The 18,172-nt window shown below is 46.6% G+C and overlaps 1 long non-coding RNA gene across 5 annotated transcripts; it reads right to left on the bottom strand.

The window, feature by feature from the left end:
- Positions 1-648: 648 nt before the first annotated feature.
- On the bottom strand, positions 649-18,172 carry LOC309355908. 5 transcript variants are annotated; one of them, XR_014162603.1, is made up of 3 exons: positions 17,857-18,172; positions 14,571-14,699; positions 649-2,077 (listed from the first exon to the last, which is right to left on the bottom strand). It is a non-coding gene; the product is annotated as an uncharacterized lncRNA (long non-coding RNA). The 5 variants fall into 5 exon arrangements; XR_014162604.1 differs by lacking the exon at positions 17,857-18,172 and adding an exon at positions 17,670-17,816 and having other exon boundaries at positions 14,571-14,720; XR_014162605.1 differs by lacking the exon at positions 17,857-18,172 and adding an exon at positions 17,670-17,816.

Here is an 18,172-nt window from a genome sequence, read left to right as displayed (position 1 = left end):
GGTGCCTGAAATTTCTCCTGCTTTTCCTGAACAATTTGGGAGGAAAGAGGGAGGGGAGAGAGTGGCTGAGCTCCCAAACCTGTTGTGCTGAGTTTTTTTGGTTAGCCAGTTTCTGGAGAGAAAGAGAGAGAGAGAATCGTGGAATGGGAGAGTTGGAAGGGACCCCAAGGGTCATCTAGTCCAACCCCCTGAAATGAGAATGAGAGAGAGAGAAAGGAGAGAGAAAGGAGCGAAGGTGCCATCTTGTTCCACCCTGATGCTTTGGGTTGTCATGACCTTTGACAAGCCTGTAATATTTTACCTGGTATTTTTACACAATTATTTAGGCCAGGGATAGGTTAAAAAAAATTTCATAGCAAAGCTAAATAAATCACAGAGCTGAGCCTTGTCTCTCTACACACGTGGAGACTCTTGTCTGTTGTCAGTTCTCAGCTCTCTCTTTTTTTAAAAAAAGGTATGACACCCCCCCATTCGCTTACGAAAATGAAATAAAATAAGCAAAATCAAGCCACTTCCAGCCTGGCAGTGGAATTATAAAAACACAGCTTTCTGATCCATTAGATCTGAGAAAAGGGAACAGACTTTTGGTGGAAAATGCACTTCTTCAGATCTCCCCATACCCTACCAAAAAACCCCCCAAATCTAATGTTTTCTCAAGTAGCAAAAACGTTTAATAGTTACAGATGTGACCTGCGATAGTGTACTCCTATCCCCACCTTTTTTCATTTCCGATACTTTCCAGATCCAGCAGGTTGGGTTGATTTTAGAGACTCAAGACGTGAAAATGGACCTTGCCCAGCCTCTCATCTCCCACTGATTCTACTCAGTTAAAGTCTACTTAAAGAATTCCTTTAGGCTGATTAATTTTTCCTGCCAATAAAAGCAAAGTGGAAAGTCTGAGAGAGCCTGGAGAAGATTCCATAATGGAAACGACATATCCTTAGGACTTGGCTTAGGTTCAAATGACTGTACTACGATTCTGCCACAATTCAAAGAGTGCTGATGAGAAAAACACAGGTGGGCGGAACTGCCTTGATGCCTTTCGTCCTCTCTTGACGTTTTTTAAGAGGGGTGAATCTCCATCCTCAGCTCAACATTAGCTCCTTGCTGTGGCAAGAAGATTCTGGCCCTCTCTGGGCACTGGAGGACTCAAGAACTCTGTGGGCTTTATTCATAGCAGGTTAAACACAGGGTAAAGAATGTGATGTAAACTAGTGCCAGACATCATAATACGCTAAGTGTGACATGCATTGAACACCTCATGTTGGGGGGGGGGAGGGCAGGGATAAAGTTATTTAGACATTGCCCACTTTCCCCCTTCGTAGAGCTAGTCAACAGAGCTCATTGTGGGGGGTGCCCCAGAAGACCAGCCAGTGTTGCTCAGCCTGTCCCCCCATCCCCAACCCCCAATTCACTTGGTAACCCTTTTAAACTCTCACGGATGTAGATCATGAAGAGCGCTTCCAGACTGTCGCAAAGGGCGCTTTCCGTCCTCTTGCGATAAGGAAATTCGGGGGGGGGCGCTTCCTTCAATGCAGCGCTGCCTAACTGCCCTGCAAGCAAATCGGTGTGAATGAATGCTCAATAAACGCATTGTCTGGAAGCAGCCTAGGCCAGTGTGGGATTTTGTCAAAGCAATATCATGCTCATCCTTTTAGTGGTCCACGTTCCCCCTGCCCACTTCCCCGCCTGCCTCATCCTCTCCGCAAACGCCATCTCCTACTCCCAGTCCCATAAGTGTCCCCTTCCATATCCTTCCATTTGCCTGCCATCAAAACATATCCTCACCGATTATGACTTCTCTTTCTGCAGTCAGTGCTTTGATGGGAAACCTCAGCTGGAGAGGTCTGTAGGTTGAACTGAAACGATGTCTATACAAGCATTTTTAGTTGGTGTGTTTAAAATCTCATCTTTGCCAACCTAGTTGGGCTATAGGAGGGGGTGCAAGTCTTCTTCATATCCATCTCAGCACCACTGAACTCATCCTTTCTCTCACGTCTTCTTCCAACTAAGTGTAAATCCATTAGCCACAATTTCCTGTTAGCGTCCGCAAGACACGGCTGGACCGGTTGAGGCGCTGGCATGAATTAGAAACTAGGGTTACAAACTGGGGAGGGGGGAGAAGGGAAGTATACAGCACCACTGTAGGGCTGGGGGGAGGGAACCCAGATGGGAGTCCTGGGTTTTACGTTCTTAACCCTCCCGATTTAAATATTTCACAAGATTGTCTAGCGTAGCAAGATGATGAAACTGCTTTGCAAAAATATTTATGCTGGGGATTCATGGGAGGGTATTTATATATTTAAAAAATGATGGAAAGAAAATAAAACTGTCACGCTGGGTTGCTCTTCTGAGGACTAGTTTCTTGCACTCAATGCTGGGTTTTCCTTTTAAAATATATATATATTTACAGGAAATTATCTGCTACCAATTCAGTGTTTTGCAGCAAAGAATTTGCCAATCTGTGCACCCCTGTCCCAATTTCTATTGACATCTTCTGTTACGGTAAAGATTTCAGCAATGCACAGGAACCCCCGGGCATCATTGCAAAACCGCATTGATTCAAATGGATTTGTTTTTCTGCTTTGGACGGGGATACACAAGACCCAACGAACTTCCATGGAAAAGTGCTGTAGGAAGATTGGTGCCAGCTTCCTGATGGTTCATATGGATTCATCCTTTTAGCCGCCTTAAAGGACCTGCTTCTGTTGAAGCACAACTGCCATGGACAGGAATAGCCATGGGCATAGCTGGGGCGGGGGACAGCTGCCCCCCAGATCAAGTAAAACAATAGAAATACTTAACCAACTGACCGATCACGTCAGTTCTGCCCTCCCAAAAAGTCCTGCCCTCCCCCCGCAAAATCCTGGCTAAATTCATGGGAATAGCCCTGCTTGCAAGCACCTGAGGAAATAATATTAATAGATATTTTAGAGGTGGTTGTTTAGTCATTTAGACGTGTCCGACTCTTCGTGACCCCATGGACCAGAGCACGCCAGGCCCTCCTGTCTTCCACTGCCTCCTGCAGTTTGGTCAAACTCATGTTAGTAGCTTCGAGAACACTGTTTTTAAGAGGAGGCACCTGCAAATCTTTACCACTTGTAGGAATTGGCTGTGCAGCATCAAACCAAGTTTCATCTAGCCTAGACTGTAGGCAGCCGCCAGATTGTTGCTTCTATACAGGGGCGTACCCAGGGGTTGGTTAGGTTGGCCCCCGCCAACGGCCCTGGCCCAGGGAGGTGCGAAAAACGCGCCTCTCTACTCTGGTTTGGAGCGACTAGGAGCCCGTGGCAAGGGCACAAGGGACAGTGTGTGTGTGTGTTCCAATACAGCTCCTTGCTGAGGGTACAAGAGAGCCTAGCTATGCCTCTTCCTCTATAGCCTCCAAGGGGGGGGGGGCACAGTTTTCTTCATCCCCATGTACCTGATATGAAGAGGTAGAGATTGCCTCTAGACCAGTTTAGCTAGGGAGGTCTGTCCAATGGCTGTTAGTAACCTTTGGACAGACCTCTCCTCCTCTACAAACATTTCACACAGTCCTTTTCTAAAGCAGCCTGAGTTTAGTGGCCATCTTCACATCTTGTGATAATGAATTATGCAAGTTAACTAACGTATTTTATCTCCTGATTTAAGCAGGGCTGTTTGGTTTTTCGAAAGAAGTTGGTTGAAAGGCTTAACCCAGGGGTCAGCAAACTTTTTCAGCAGGGGGCCGGTCCACTGTCCCAAAGACCTTGTGGGGGGGGGACTATATTTTTTTTGGGGGGGGGAATATGAATTCCTATGCCCCACAAATAACCCAGAGATGCATTTTAAATAAAAGGGCACATTCTATTCATGTAAAAACACGCTGATTCCCGGACCGTCCGTGGCCTGGATTTAGAAGGTGATTGGGCCAAATCCGGCCTCCGGGCCTTAGTTTGCCTACCCCTGGTTTAACCTGACATTCCACCCCCCACTCTATGTTTCAGAGTCAACCCCACCCAAGACAGGCTGTTATCTCCCTTTAAAAGGTGGTGTGAGCAAATTGGAGGCTCCCCCATTTTCTGAACTCCAGAACCAATCCTGAAATATAGTCTGCTTCTTTGATGCCCCAGTTTGGCGAAGGTAGTTTTGTGAAATGGCAAGAGGCAGGCTGCATCTTCTCCGCAACAGGCTTGGAAGTTGGACACCAAGGCAAAGGACATCAAGCCTGTGGCATGCTTTTCTAGAAGTTAACCCTAAACCTCCCAGCTCTCTGTAAAAGCCCCCAAACCTGATTTTTGTTAGGTGTGGTTCATACTAGGAAGCTGCTGGTTCATATTAGTTGTATCAACGCTAAGTAGACTATAAGATTGTTCCTCTTTAACAGTCATGGCTCAGGTCTGAGGTATAGATACGCCCTCATGCAGACATAAGAATGGACCTGCTTGGTCTGGCCAAAGGGGGGCGGCATCTAGTCCAGCATACTCTCCTTGCAGTGGTCAACCAGGTGCCCCAAGCAGGACCTGAGTGTGAAAGCACTCTCCCTTCTTGCGACTGCCAGCAACTGACCTTCAGAAGCGATACTACCTCCAAGAACCTGGCCACTGTGGCTAGTAGCCATCGATGGCCTTATTCTCCTCCATTAATTTGTCTAATCCTCTTTTAAAGCAATCCATGTTGGTGGCCGTCACTCAAACTCTGTTGACCATTAGTTCATCTTGTGAAAGCCGCCGAAAGAGCCCACAGCCCCTTTCTCCTAGTGCCAAGAGACCACTTTACTCTTCCAGGTAAAACAAGGTACTTGATGAGTTTAATTTTTAAAAAGGTGGGTGGGTGGGGTGCTGCTGGGACATTTGAGCTGTCCTGGAATCTGCCCTGTTTGGCTGTGCAAACCCTGTCCGATAAATCCAAGATGTGAGGAGACAGGCTGCGATTGCTTGGTGATGTGGGAAACATGCTAAGAACAAGCTCAGAGACACTCTTGGTCTTATTTCACATGCGCCAAGACCAGTGGCGTAGCGTGGGGGGTGCAGGGGGGGCCGGCCGCACCGGGCGCAACATCTGGGGGTTAGGGTTAGGGGGCGCAAATCCACGTGTTAGGGGCGCAAATTACTTGCCTTGCCCTGGGTGCTGACAACCCACGCTACGCCACTGGCCAAGACTTAAGACCCAGGCCCTGGGAAAGGGTTTCTGGGCCTAGTCTGCCTAGATTCACAGCCAAGCAGAATGAGATGCTGATCTCTTCTATCCCCTGACAATGTTAATAACTGGCTGCTCATTTTTATATTTGCCTGCTCAGCATGGAACGTGGAAAGCTCTTCCTCGAAGGTGGGGGGAGAAAGGGGAGGAGGGGAGGAAGACAAAGAGAGCCCTGGATGAAATGCTGCTGGTGTTAAGATCTCACTAGGAACCAGAAAGGGAGGGGGGGAGTCGCAGGGAGATAAGGAAGGATTTTTCTTCCTCATCCTTTCTTAAATAGTTAATAGTTCCAACCCATTCAAGGCTGGTCACATCACACCTGGAGGGTTGTGCCACAGTCCTAGGGAGTTGAGAAGAGGAGGTTAAGCCTTAAACCATTAAGAGGGGACACAATTGCACTTTGATGTGCTTTCGAACTGCTAGGTGGGCAGGAGCTGGGACCGAGCATCGGGAGCTCACCCTGAGCATCGGGAGCTCACCCTGAGCATCGGGAGCTCACCCTGTCACGGGGATTCGAATAGCCATATTCAAATGTTTTCAAAGGCCTGTCACATGGAAGATGGAGCAAGCTTGTTTTCTGCTGCTCCAGAGGGTAGGACCTGAACCAACAGACTGAAATGACAAGAAATGAGATTCCGACTGAACATCAGGGAGAAGTTTCTGGTGGTAAAAGCTAGTTGACTGTGGAACAGACTCCTTTGGAAGGTTCTGGGCTCTCCTTTGGTGGAGGTTTTTAAACAGAGCTTGGATGGCCAAATGTCAGGGATTCTTTAGCTATGATTCCGGCACTGCAGAGGTAGAACTAGTTGAGCCTTGGGGGAGGGGGGTGTTTCCCTTCCAACTCTATGATTCCGTGGTTAGGGAATTTCATCCAAGCAATTTCTCCTATTGATTGATTGAATTTATATACCGCTCTATACCTAAAGGCCTCAGGGCGGTTCACAGAACAAAATCAAAATATAAAATCACAAAATATATAATCAAAATAAAAACAACAACCCAATAACGCCCCCCCAAAAAAAACACACCACATTTTAAAAGGGCATAGGATGTCAATCAAATCAGCCAACGGCCTGGTTAAAAAGGAATGTTTTTGCTTGGCGCCTAAAGGTGTAAAATGAAAGCTCCAGGTGAACTTCCCTGGGGAGAGCATTCCACAGATAGGGAGTCATTGAAGAGAAGACCCGTTCTCATATTGCCACCCTCCGGACCTCTCAAGGAGGAGGCACACGAAGGAGGGCCTCAGAAGATGATCTTACCCTAATTCCTCTTTCCTCCTGTCATCTCCCTCTCTACTCTGCTGGAAGCTCTCTAGAGCAGGGGTCTGCAACCTTTAAGACAAAAAGAGCCACTTGGAACCGTTTCCAAAGGAAAAAAAAAAGGGAGCCGCAAAACCATTGCAACATTTAAAACAAATATATCTCTGGAGCTGCGATCTGACAGCGGGCAGGAAGGTGACGTCGGGACGGTGCGTGACTAACGCACGCACTGCCCCCATGCGACGTCACAGCCAGTACAGCGCCCGCCACAGTGGGGAGTGTCGGGGCGCACAATGCACTTCCTCCCCTTGCTAGTATCCGCCCCAGAGCCGTGGCAAAGGTGTAAAAGAGCCACATGCGGCTCCAGAGCCGTGGGTTGCAGACCCCTGCTCTAGAGCTTGCTGCTAGCACTGTACTCAGTCAATGACAGCAACACACCTTTTCTGCAACTGCAGGAAACCAGTCATCTCTGAACCATCGCCCCTTTATTTACAATGTTAAACTCATGCAAAAGGCACCATGCGTCCATGAATCAGTTCTGCTTGGCACATCCCCCCCCCCCCAGCTATGACTGATGTGTCATGGTTAGAGCAGGTCTGAAGGCTGTGATGGTAAGCATAAAACCTAAGAAGGGCCTGGCTGCTGGATTGAGCCAAAGGTTCTATCCTATGCTCACAGTGTCTATTGGAAGAATGAACTGAGGATAACAGCAGTGATCTCCCCACTAGCGACTCCCAGCAGCTGGAATGTGGAAGCATTTACTGCCTCCAACAGTACGTCTGTGTGCCAAAGAATGGATGCTTTTGAATTCTGGTGCTGGAGGAGGCTCTTGAGAGTCCCGTGGACTGCAAGAAGATCAAACCTCTCCATTCTGAAGGAAATCAGCCCTGAGTGCTCACTGGAAGGACGGATCCTGAAGCTGAGGCTCCAGTACTTTGGCCACCTCATGAGAAGAGAAGACTCCCTGGAAAAGACCCTGATGTTGGGAAAGATGGAGGGCGCAAGGAGAAGGGGACGACGGAGGAGGAGATGGTGGGACTGGAAGCGACCAGCATGAGTTTGACCAAACTGCGGGAGGCAGTAGAAGACAGGAATACCTGGCATGCTCTGGTCCAGGGGGTCACGAAGAGGCGGACATGACTAAACAACTAAACAACAAATGACCTTTCTGGCTCCACTACTTGCAGGAACCCCCCCCAAAAAAATAACTAGGACACCCCATCCCAAGGGAGAGACGGTCCAGTCGGAGAACAACTGAGGTTGTGTCAGCTGCTGGCCATCCGACCTGCCAAGGCAGGTTGCTCACTATGAGGAGTGTTTTCTCACATGGAGCATGCACAGAACCATTTGTTGCCTCTAATCACAAGAACACTGCATGGCGGCGCTGAGGTTGGTATGACTCCTTCCTCCTCAGGCAGCCTCCTGACGAATATCAAAAAGCAGGGCGGGGAAGGCAAGGGCGAAGACAAGGGAGTGGGAGATTTCACTCAACAGGAGTGCTTGATGCCCGCACATCCCCGCCTCACATTAAGGAGCTCTCTGAGTCACATCCACACACGCAGCCACTTCCCCCAGCCTCACCCCAGAGCAGCTACACAGAAGCGCTGCCTGCCCACCCACCCTCATCGGCACGTGCTGCATTAATAAATCAGGAAGAGTTTAGTCTTTGCAAAGCATGCAGCATGGGGGTGAGTTGTTGTTGTTTGTTTGTTTGTTTATTCATTCATTTTAAAATATTTTCAAAAGCTTGCTGGTCTCCAGTTAAAAATCAGCACAGTGAAAAAGAGGAGGGGATGTGGGAAATGACAGAGCTTGCCTGAGAAATTTCAGCTCCTGAGGCTGAACAGCAAATGATGTCTCTCCCCGCTCTACCACCACATCCCGGCCACCACCATACCACGACAAGGTGCATTTATTATTAATTAATTTATATAAGTGGTACCTTGGTTCTCAAACTTAATCCGTTCTGGAAGTCTGTTCCAAAAGCAAAGTGTTCCAAAACCAAGGTGTGCTTTCCCATCGAAAGTAATGTAAAATGGATTAATCCGTTCCAGACTTTTAAAAACAACCGCTAAAACAGCCATTTGACATGAATTTTACTATCTAACGAGACCATGGAGCCATAAAATTAAAGCAATAAACAATGTACTGCAGTCACACAATCAATCAATCAATCAATCAATCAATCAGTAGCTGAACTGGGTTGCACACAGTCTCAAAAAAAGGAGCCACAAAAACGCAAATAGCAAAAACACAGACCTCACCTCAGCGAAACACTCCAAATGGAAGCGTGGCACTCAAAACAGAAGTGTGGCACTTAAATCGGAAGTGTAGCACTCAAAACGGAGCATGTTCAACTTCCGAAAAAAGTTTGCAAACCAAAAAACATACTTCCGGGTTTGCAGTGTTTGGGTTCCAAGTTGTTTTGAGTACCAAGATGTTTGAGAACCAAGGTACCACTGTACTGCTCGTGTGCCAGAACAGCTTCTAAGTGGCATACAACCATAATTAAAAACACACATTAACATTCAAGCAGCCTTAATTAAAACAGACAATAAAGCAAAGAGCTAAAAAGCATAGCAATTAAAACAGGTCTTCTAAAAAGCAATAAAACCACAAGTTTCAGGGGCATGCTTGCCTCATCCAAGAGTGTCTTCAGGAGCCAGTACTGGCTGGATGACGGCCAGTGCTTTTTCTGTCTTTCTGGGGGCACTCAAGGGTACGCAGTACAGGCACCTTTTCCCCCCAGTAGAAACACACTGGTTAAAAATGTGGCAGTTACTGTAACAACTTCATGAGGAGTACAGTGGTACCTCAGGTTACAGACGCTTCAGGTTACAGACTCCGCTAACCCAGAAATAGTGCCTCGGGTTAAGAACTTTGCTTCAGGATGAGAACAGAAATCGTGCTCCGGCAACACAGCGGCAGCGGGAGGTCCCATTAGCTAAAGTGGTGCTTCAGGTTAAGAACAGTTTCAGGTTAAGAATGGACCTCCGGAACGAAATAAGTTCTTAACCTGAGGTGCCACTGTACTGGTATCTTTTTTTCCTATAAGAAAAGCACTGATGGTAGCACAGAATGCAGTTCCCAAGGCTAGCTACCTTTGTCCACCTGAGGCTGAAAGTGCCACCAACATCTCTCCCTGGGAGTAAAAGCACACCTAGCAATGAATTAAAACAACTGGCAACCTGCTTCCCTTTCAGGGCACCCAAAATCATCTGCCTGGGGGAACTACCTTAATCTGCCCAACAGGGACACAAGGGCATGTTGGATCTGAATGTGAGTTGCTACAGCCCGTTAATCCTCACAGGGGTAAACACCTGGGGGACAGACACAGAACTAGACTGAACTATCTGTTAGGGGCCCTTGTTATTTTTAAATGGAAAGCTGGGGAAATATGTGCTATTTTAAGCTGTTTCAGTCGAATGGGCCCCTGCTCCAATCGTGGTAGCCCAGTGCCCTAACCTGAACCCTGAGTCTGCACCTCACAACCACTCTGCTCACCTGCCCCAAGATGCCTCAATTTCTGACAGCACTAAAAGTTATGAAGCCTTTTCTGCAGAAAGACCATGAAGCTGAAATTTCCACAGCGACAAAGTGGACAAGAAAACTTAAGAGAAGCAACTTCTGGGGAAATAGGTCTGGGGTAACACATGACCAGCATGTGCCCAGGTGGTGTCAGGTTCTGCATGGGCAGCCTGGAGGTGTCTTCGCTGCTGCCACCACTGCTGTGAATTCCTCCAGGAGGTTTAGGGGCTGGGAAATTTATTCGCAGCAGCAAAGTGTGAAGAGCTAAACAGTTCCTCACTGCCCGCCTACTTCCTTTTGGTTATGAGAAAGCTGCAAACAGCCTGGCTCCTGACAACAAGCTGTATTTTTAATGAAGGAGGAAACAACAAAATATAAACCCCACAAGCTCATTCTCATACAAACACGGGGCTGCCTACTGGTCAGAAGAAAAGAGCAGCAATCTGAAATCAAACCCATTCCATGCCCCGGCCCCAGTGCACACACCCTTTCCCAAATTCACAAGACTGGCTTTAAAAATCATTGTCTAATTATTTACATACCACATTGGCCACAAGCAAATATGTGTTCAAAGTGGCTCACACAAAAATTACAAGTCTAACTACAGTAACTACAGTAGTAATGCTGTAGTTAGAACACAATAAAGCAGATATCATAGCAATGCAGCACTAGGAAAATTAATAACCAACAATTAACAGTTCATTTAAGAACATGAGAAGAGCCTGCTGGACAGTGGCCGATATTCTCACAGTGATTAAAAAGTTGTAAGCAGGATTCAAGCAAATGAGCACTTTCTTCCCTCCTGTGGTTTCCAGCAACTGGTACTGTACTTGGAAGCATCCCTGCCTCTGACTATACAGACAGAGCAATAGCTATTGCAGCTAGCAGCCATCCATAGCTCTCTCCTCCTCCATGAATTTGTCTAATCCTCTTTTAAAGCTCTCCAAGGTTGGAGAGTCCTCAACTTCCTGAGGGAGTCCATTCCACCGCAGAACAGCTCTTGCTGTCAGAAAGTTCTTCATGATGCTTAGTCAGAATCTCCCTTTTCGTAACTCGAAGCCATTGGTTCGGGTCCTCCCTTCTGGAGTAGGAGAAAACAAGCTTGCTCCATCTTCCATGTGACAGCTCTTGAGATATTTGGCTATCATATCTCCTCTCAGTCTCTTTTCCAGGCTAAACACCCCCAACTCCTTCAACTGTTCCTCCTAAGGCTTGGTTTCCAGACCCTTGGTCGCCCTCCTCTGCACCCGTTCAACTAATCAACACCCTTCTTAAATTGTGGCACCCAGAACTGGACACAGGACTCCAAGTGCGGTCTGACCAAGGCTGAATAGAGCAGAACTATTCCTTCCCTTGATCTGGACACTTGACTTCTGTTGATTCAGTCTATTAGCTACCCCCACTGCATCACACGGTCGACTCATGTTAAGCTTGTGGTCCACTGACCCCTAGATCCTTTTCACATGGACTACTGGCAAGCCAGGTGTCTCCCATCTTTGTGCAGCTGGCTATTCCTGCCCAAGTATGTATGTTATAAATATGTATGTTAAACATGAATATAGCTTACCAATAGGTCAAGCTGCAAATATCCATTAAGCAACTCTCTTATTAAGGCTCCTAGTGAAAGTAACCACCCCCTGATGGCATTCAAAGAATCTCTCACATCTCACAGTTGTTCAGTTATTTTTAAAGCAATAAAACTCCATAGCCCAGACCTAAGAGCCGCTCAGCCAGGGAGGGTGCATAGTTCTTCAGCTTAACAATATCTGAGCATGCTTAATTCCTGGCAGATGCACTCACAAGTTATTTATTTATTTACAACATTTCTTACCCAACCTTCACTGTAAGGGCAGATAACAACATTACAGCATACAGACTGAAAAACAGATAAAGCTATTGTAATTATAAAACAAACCAACCCGCTCCAAATGGAACAGAACAGCATAAATCCAAAGAACAAGGTGGGTCCCGCAAAACAGAACGTATCAACCTATCAAAGGCTAGAGGAAAGAGCCACCTGCCAGGAGCAGAGATGAGGAGAGATATGGGACAGCCAAGCTAATCTGAGGCACTAAGGTCACATCCACACCACACCTGTGGATCTAGGAATTGGCCTCCACAGTCACTTACGGCCTTGCTGATATGACCGTGTTCATGGAAGACAATCTTACTCGGCTACAAGTGATCGCCAAAGAAGAAGATTTAGCTATGATTCCTGCATTGCAGGGGTTTGGATCAGATGACCCCTTGGGTCCCTTCTAACCCTGCAAGGCTTTCCCCCAAAGAATCCTGGGAAATGTAGTTTACCCCACACAGAGCTATACCTCCCAGCATCCTTAACAAACTACACTTCTCAGGGTTCATGGGGGAAGCCATGTGCGTTAAATGTAGAGTGTTTGGCTCCACCTCTTACTGAATTGATTGCATTCAAATGGGTCCTTGGTGGGAGGCCCATATTGGCTCACAAGCAGCCCCCTCCCCAAGGGGAGATCCAGATCCAGGGGGCAGCCCTTGAATCAGGCCCAGATGCCATCTCCACATCGGAGGCCCTAGGAATGCCATCCACAGCATGAGGGCTTAATTCACCTGATCATCTTTCCGGGGTGATTCCTATCATCCCTTAGCAATGCCCTTCTGCATAGCAGAAACAAGCCACACAAAATAAGAAGCAGACACACACACCCCGCCACCAGAAATGACGACATCCAGAAGCCAATGGGGGATCATTTCAACCTGCCAGGACACTGGATAAATGACCCTCAAATAGCCGTCCTGCAGCAAAACAACTTCAGAGGGAGACTGAAACTCTGTGAAAGCGCTGGGTAGATGAAGTGTTTCAGGGCTATCCAAGTCAAAGGATTTTTAGCACACTCTTTGTGGTAATTGGCTTGTCGGTGCCAGGATCAAGAACTGTTTTGTGAATTACCACTGCTAAGTATGAGATTATCACTGCCTGCAGTCTCCCCACATATCTTTTTCCTCTGACCTCACTTTTTACAACCCCCGCCCTGCAGCAAAACCATATGACTCAGGATGAACCTGATGAAGTGGACTCTGGTCCAAAAAAACCCTTATGCCATAAGAAATGTGTACCAGTCTTTTAAGATTCCGCAAGACCGTTTGTTGTTTTGGCTGGAAAAGAGTCACACAGCTCCTCCTGTGGAAATTAAGAACTTTGCAACTTGTAAGAACCAGCACCTGAATTTGCTACCTTCCTCTTCCCTCCCCATACTTTCCCATCACATTTGTGGTCGTGCCTTTTAGACTGCAGTCGCACAGCTAGGGATTTTATTGTTTTTTTAACATGTGCATCGTGCTAATAAAGTTTAGAGGTTTTGTTGTTGTTGGCATCTGTCTGTCTTAAGAGACAATGGAGAGCACCTCTGGGTGTGAAGTCAAATTGCTGTGCTAGCAGCACTGAAGAGACCTCTGCATGATGCAAGCCAGGGCAAAACTGGCACCTTTACAAGTTTCACATAATGCCACCACCACATCTGTAAGAACTTTAGTGTAGAAGCACAAACACTTTGGAACTCCCTTCCTATTGATATCAGATAGGCACCCTCACTGTTCTTTTTGGCGCCTGAATACATTCTTAATTTAGACAAGTCTACCCAGTTGTGTGGGTGGCACTGTGGGTAAAACCACAGAGCCTAGGGCTTGCCGATCAGAAGGTCGGCAGTTCAAATCCCCATGATGGGGTGAGCTCCCGTTGCTCGGTCCCTGCTCCTGCCAACCTAGCAGTTCGAAAGCACATCAAAGTGCAAGTAGATAAATAGGTACCACTCCAGCAGGAAGGTAAACGGCATTTCCGTGCGCTGCTCTGGTTCACCAGAAGTGGCTTATTCCTGCTAGCCACATGATCCGGAAGCTGTACACCGGCTCCCTCGGCCAGGAAAGCGAGATGAGCGCCGCAACCCCAGAGCCGTCAGCGACTGGACCTAATGGTCAGGGGTCCCTTTACCTTTACCCAATTGTGTAGAAAGCTTGCATGCGTTTTACTTTGTGGTGTCCAAACTTTTTTGAAAGAGGGCCAGATTTGATGAAGTGAAGGGCCATGGGGGCCAACCAAAGTTGTTGACCTTTTGAAGTTGTTGAACTTTTTCTAGGATTTTACCTCAAAATCAATAGCCCCCCTCCCCACACTCACAATTTAAAGGCCATAGATTGGGGTGCCCAAACTTTTTTCAAATAGGGCCAGATTTGATGAAGTGAACATGCGTGAGGGCCGACCAAAGTCGTTTAGCTTCTTTTAGGATTGAAGTTGTTAAGGTTTCTTTAGGATTTTACCCCAGGAAATAAACTGCCACAGGGGCCAGATTAAACCAACCGGTGGGCCGGATTAGGCCCCCGAAACGGAATTTGGACATGCCTGGTTAGTCTATTCTCTTTTGGCTTTTAACTTTCAGTGTATTTTAAAATATGGCTTTCAATGTTTTAACTTTTTGTAAACCACTTTGAGTCTTTTCCTTAACAGCCAAGGAGTCTATAATTTTTCAATGAAACAAATACATAAAACAAACAAATAGAAGTGGATTGTCTGTTGCTCAGGGCAACATGTTTTTTAAAGGAAAGACAGCAAAACAATGTGGGAGGTGTGTGTCCCCCACAATTTTTTTTTACCTGTAAGCTCACAAAGGCTGCTGGGATGCAGTGCAGTCAGTTGGGGCAGTAAAATGTGGCTGGTCTTGCAAGCTATAAAATGGGTTCGTCATTCAAGTGTTATCAGTTCTGCCATTCCAGGAAAGGCCCCTGAAAAGAAAAGAAAAATGGCTGGAGGACCTGCATGCCAGGGACATGATTTGAACCCGTTCCTTCGCAAATTCCTACCCATCTGAGATCCCCCAATTTTGTTAGCGGTGACAGAGAGAGTATATAACATATTGACACAGTGGTGGGATGTGCAAAAAAAGGTTTAACCTCCCTGCCCAGCCCAGCGCCATGACAGAAATACAAATCCCTCCCTTCCTCCCTGCTCATTACATCATAGCTGTCAAGTGTCCCTTATTTTGAAGGAAGGTGAGGACAGGTGACCTCACCTAGGCCCGAAGTCACCCCCCACCAAAGCAGGCTCAAAGCTTCTCAAAATCATTTTCTCAGCAGCTAAGCATCAGAAACATTCCGCTTGCTGTAACTAAAAAGATTGCAACAAAGGTAGAGAACAGTCCATTGTTTCTCAGGCCTTTCTGATGCCTTCTGGCCTTGCTAAAGAACCACATTGCAACTTACTTTCTGTCCGGGAACCATGCCAGAACAAGAGATTGAAACATATCTGAACACTCTGAAACCCCTTTCCTGGGAAGGGGGCCAAGAGTCCAATAGTCCCAAGACAGCTTTCTGTTCATGCTCAGAGGACTCCTGAAGGAGGAGAAAGGAGGAGGGAACTGGAAAGGTATATATGCTTGTGCACATGATTGTGAACTTCGTGCATGCTGTTGTGGACTATCACACGTGCTCCTTCTACCAGTTCATGGACGGTAGAAATAAATGCCTTTTCTCCGAAACTATTCCTTGAGTGTCTGTTGACTCCCACTTCCCTTTCCCAGGCGCAATATTTTTCCCACCCAAGGGCAAAGCCTCATAAGGCTACAATTTGAAAGGACAGTCCCTTATTCCAGCGCCATGTCCCGCTGCTGTCCCTTATTGATGGATGTCCCTTAAATGATGTCCCTTAAATTTCTAAGGAAGCAGCTCCTCTCCCTTCCTCCCTGCCGGCCAGGGAGGAGGGAGGCTCCGACTGTGTTGCTTGGCTGTGTTGCTCACCCAATAAGAAGTCTAAGAACGACTGGGGAGTGGAGCTTGCATGCCTTGTGTGTGGCTAGTTAATGCAAGCTGAGGGGGTTTTTGAATGCTGGACGCCATTTTCTTGCACGTGCTGCTGCAAACTTTGCAGTGCAAAGCCAGGCTGGGGAGCCATCTTAAGTTGAGGCTGCATAGGCCTTGTGGTGCATGTGATTCAGTTTTTTAAAAAAAGAATTTTATTAAGTTTTTCAGTAATTATATAAAAGCAAAATAAAACAATAATAAAACACAAACAAAGAAAAACAAAACAAAAAAGAACAGGTATAATTTCATTCCCTTTTTTTCTTATACCTTACTTTCCCGACTTCCCCATACCTCCCCTCTCTGAATTCCAATTTCTATTATGTTAATTCAGCAAATCTTTCCCCTTAATTTCATTTAGATTTTCAACCCTTCTTTTCTTGTTACTTATCCAATTCAGCTGGAAACCACGCAGTTTCTAAGCCAATGCCATTCTAACACTCATTAATTTTGCAGTATTTCTTAAGATAGTCTTTAAATTTCTTCCAATCTTCTTCCGCTGTCTCTCTCCCCTGGTCTCGGATTCTGCCAGTCATTTCTGCCAGTTCCATGTAGTCTATCACCTTCATCTGTCATTCTTCCAAGGTGGGTAGATCTTGTGTCTTCCAATACTTTGCGATGTGTATTCTTGCTGCTGTTGTAGCATACATAAAAAATGTTCTATCCTTCTTTGACACCGTTTGGCCGACAATGCCCAAGAGAAAGGCCTCTGGTTTCTTCAGAAAGGTATGTGATTCAGATTTTATTCAGTTGAACCTCTGGTTACAAAGTTGGTTGGACAGGGTTCTCAAAGCTACCAGCATGAGTTTGACAAGACTGCAGGAGGACAGGAAGACTGGAGTGCCTGGAACAGGTGAGGCTGCAGGTCCCTTATTTTCAAGGCCGCTGGTCCCTTATTTTCAAATCCGTAAGTTGACAGCTATGCATTACATTGACAATTTAATGGGTGGCCACACTCTGCCACGTGGCCTCCGGATGGTTTATTAATGGATGAATGTGGCCCCTGGGCTCAGTAGGATCAGGCAGCCCTGCTTTGAAAGGACACCGGAATTGATTTTAAAATCCATCACAAATGGGCTTCATTTTCCTCTGGGTTGTTTTCCATTTTGCTCATTTCCCTGACATGATTCTTTGCTTGAATCAGATTTTCTACTTCTCTCTCTGAAGTGTATAAATATGCAATACTATATATATATATATATATATATATATATATATATATATATATGCAGGTTTTGGTGTCCTCGGGTGTCTTCCCGTGTAAAAGTTGGGGTGTCTAGGCGACGTTTCGCCTAGACACCCCAACTTTTACACGGGAAGACACCCGAGGACACCAAAACCTGCATTCCTGTACCCGTGAAAATCTACGAAAGCATATATATATATATATATATATGCTTATATATATATCTGTAGGAAATACCCCATTTCCTACAGAGCTTGTGGTTTCTGCTGCGGTTGCTCCCCTTCTAAAACAAACTTTATCAGGAATTTCCTGTTGTTTAGTGATTCCCCGGTTTAACTTCCTTCTTTTCCTTTTTACGCTTTGGGCAAGCTCTCGGTTCCCTGCTTTGCTCAATCATTTGATTTTTCTGCAAGCTATTAGGGGGAATCAGCCTGGTTTTCCTTCTGCTCACTCTATTATTTTATTTTATATCCTTCGTGTTTGCCTCACTCCTGTCCTGGTCTGATCCAGCAGCCATGCCCTTAATCATGGCTATTATTTTTATGGTTTAAAATGGCAGTTACAGGCGCCACATTGGTAAGAAATCCAGCAGCTTTGGAAATCCAGCAAATAGGCACTTTGGAACTCCCTGCCTATTGACATCAGGCTGCCCTCTTTGGGGCACCTGCTAAAATACATTTTTTCAGGCAAACCTGCCCATATATCATTATTACCTTAATCCTAGCTTTATATGCATGGGGGGGGATGTTTTAAATAGTTCTCTTTTTTTAACCGGCTTTGCTAATATCTGTTATTTTTAATCAAAGGATGCATCAACTTTCTTAAATAAATTAAATGGCAGAACTGGAAACGTTGAGCAGAAAACTGTAAGATGGACGAAACTGAATTCTGAGGTAAAACCTGAGGGGGTCACGTGGCCTTTTGGGCGGGAAACACTCGCAGCACCCTTCCCCCACCCGTCCTCTGGCAACTAACACGCTTGGCGAGGGGAAAAGGCGGGAACAATCTGCGCATGCGTTACTAGAAGGGCGAAAAAAAACCAGGCCACCGTCAGCTACTCATGGGCCGGCGAAGTGGAAGGAGACGGTGCGCCTGCGCACTGAAAGCACGTGAAGCCCCCTTCCTCCCCGCGCGGCTTCAACGCCTCCCTCGGCTTGGGAAGCCGGAGCATGCGCAGACGACGCGAGGTGGCGCGCTTCCCGGCGCGCCTGCGCGT

The sequence above is a fragment of the Podarcis melisellensis genome, assembly GCF_964234715.1.
Source record: "Podarcis melisellensis genome assembly, chromosome: 13".
Taxonomy (NCBI): domain Eukaryota; kingdom Metazoa; phylum Chordata; class Lepidosauria; order Squamata; family Lacertidae; genus Podarcis; species Podarcis melisellensis.
Note: the sequence above shows the minus strand (reverse complement) of the source record. Positions and strands in the feature narration are given on the sequence as shown.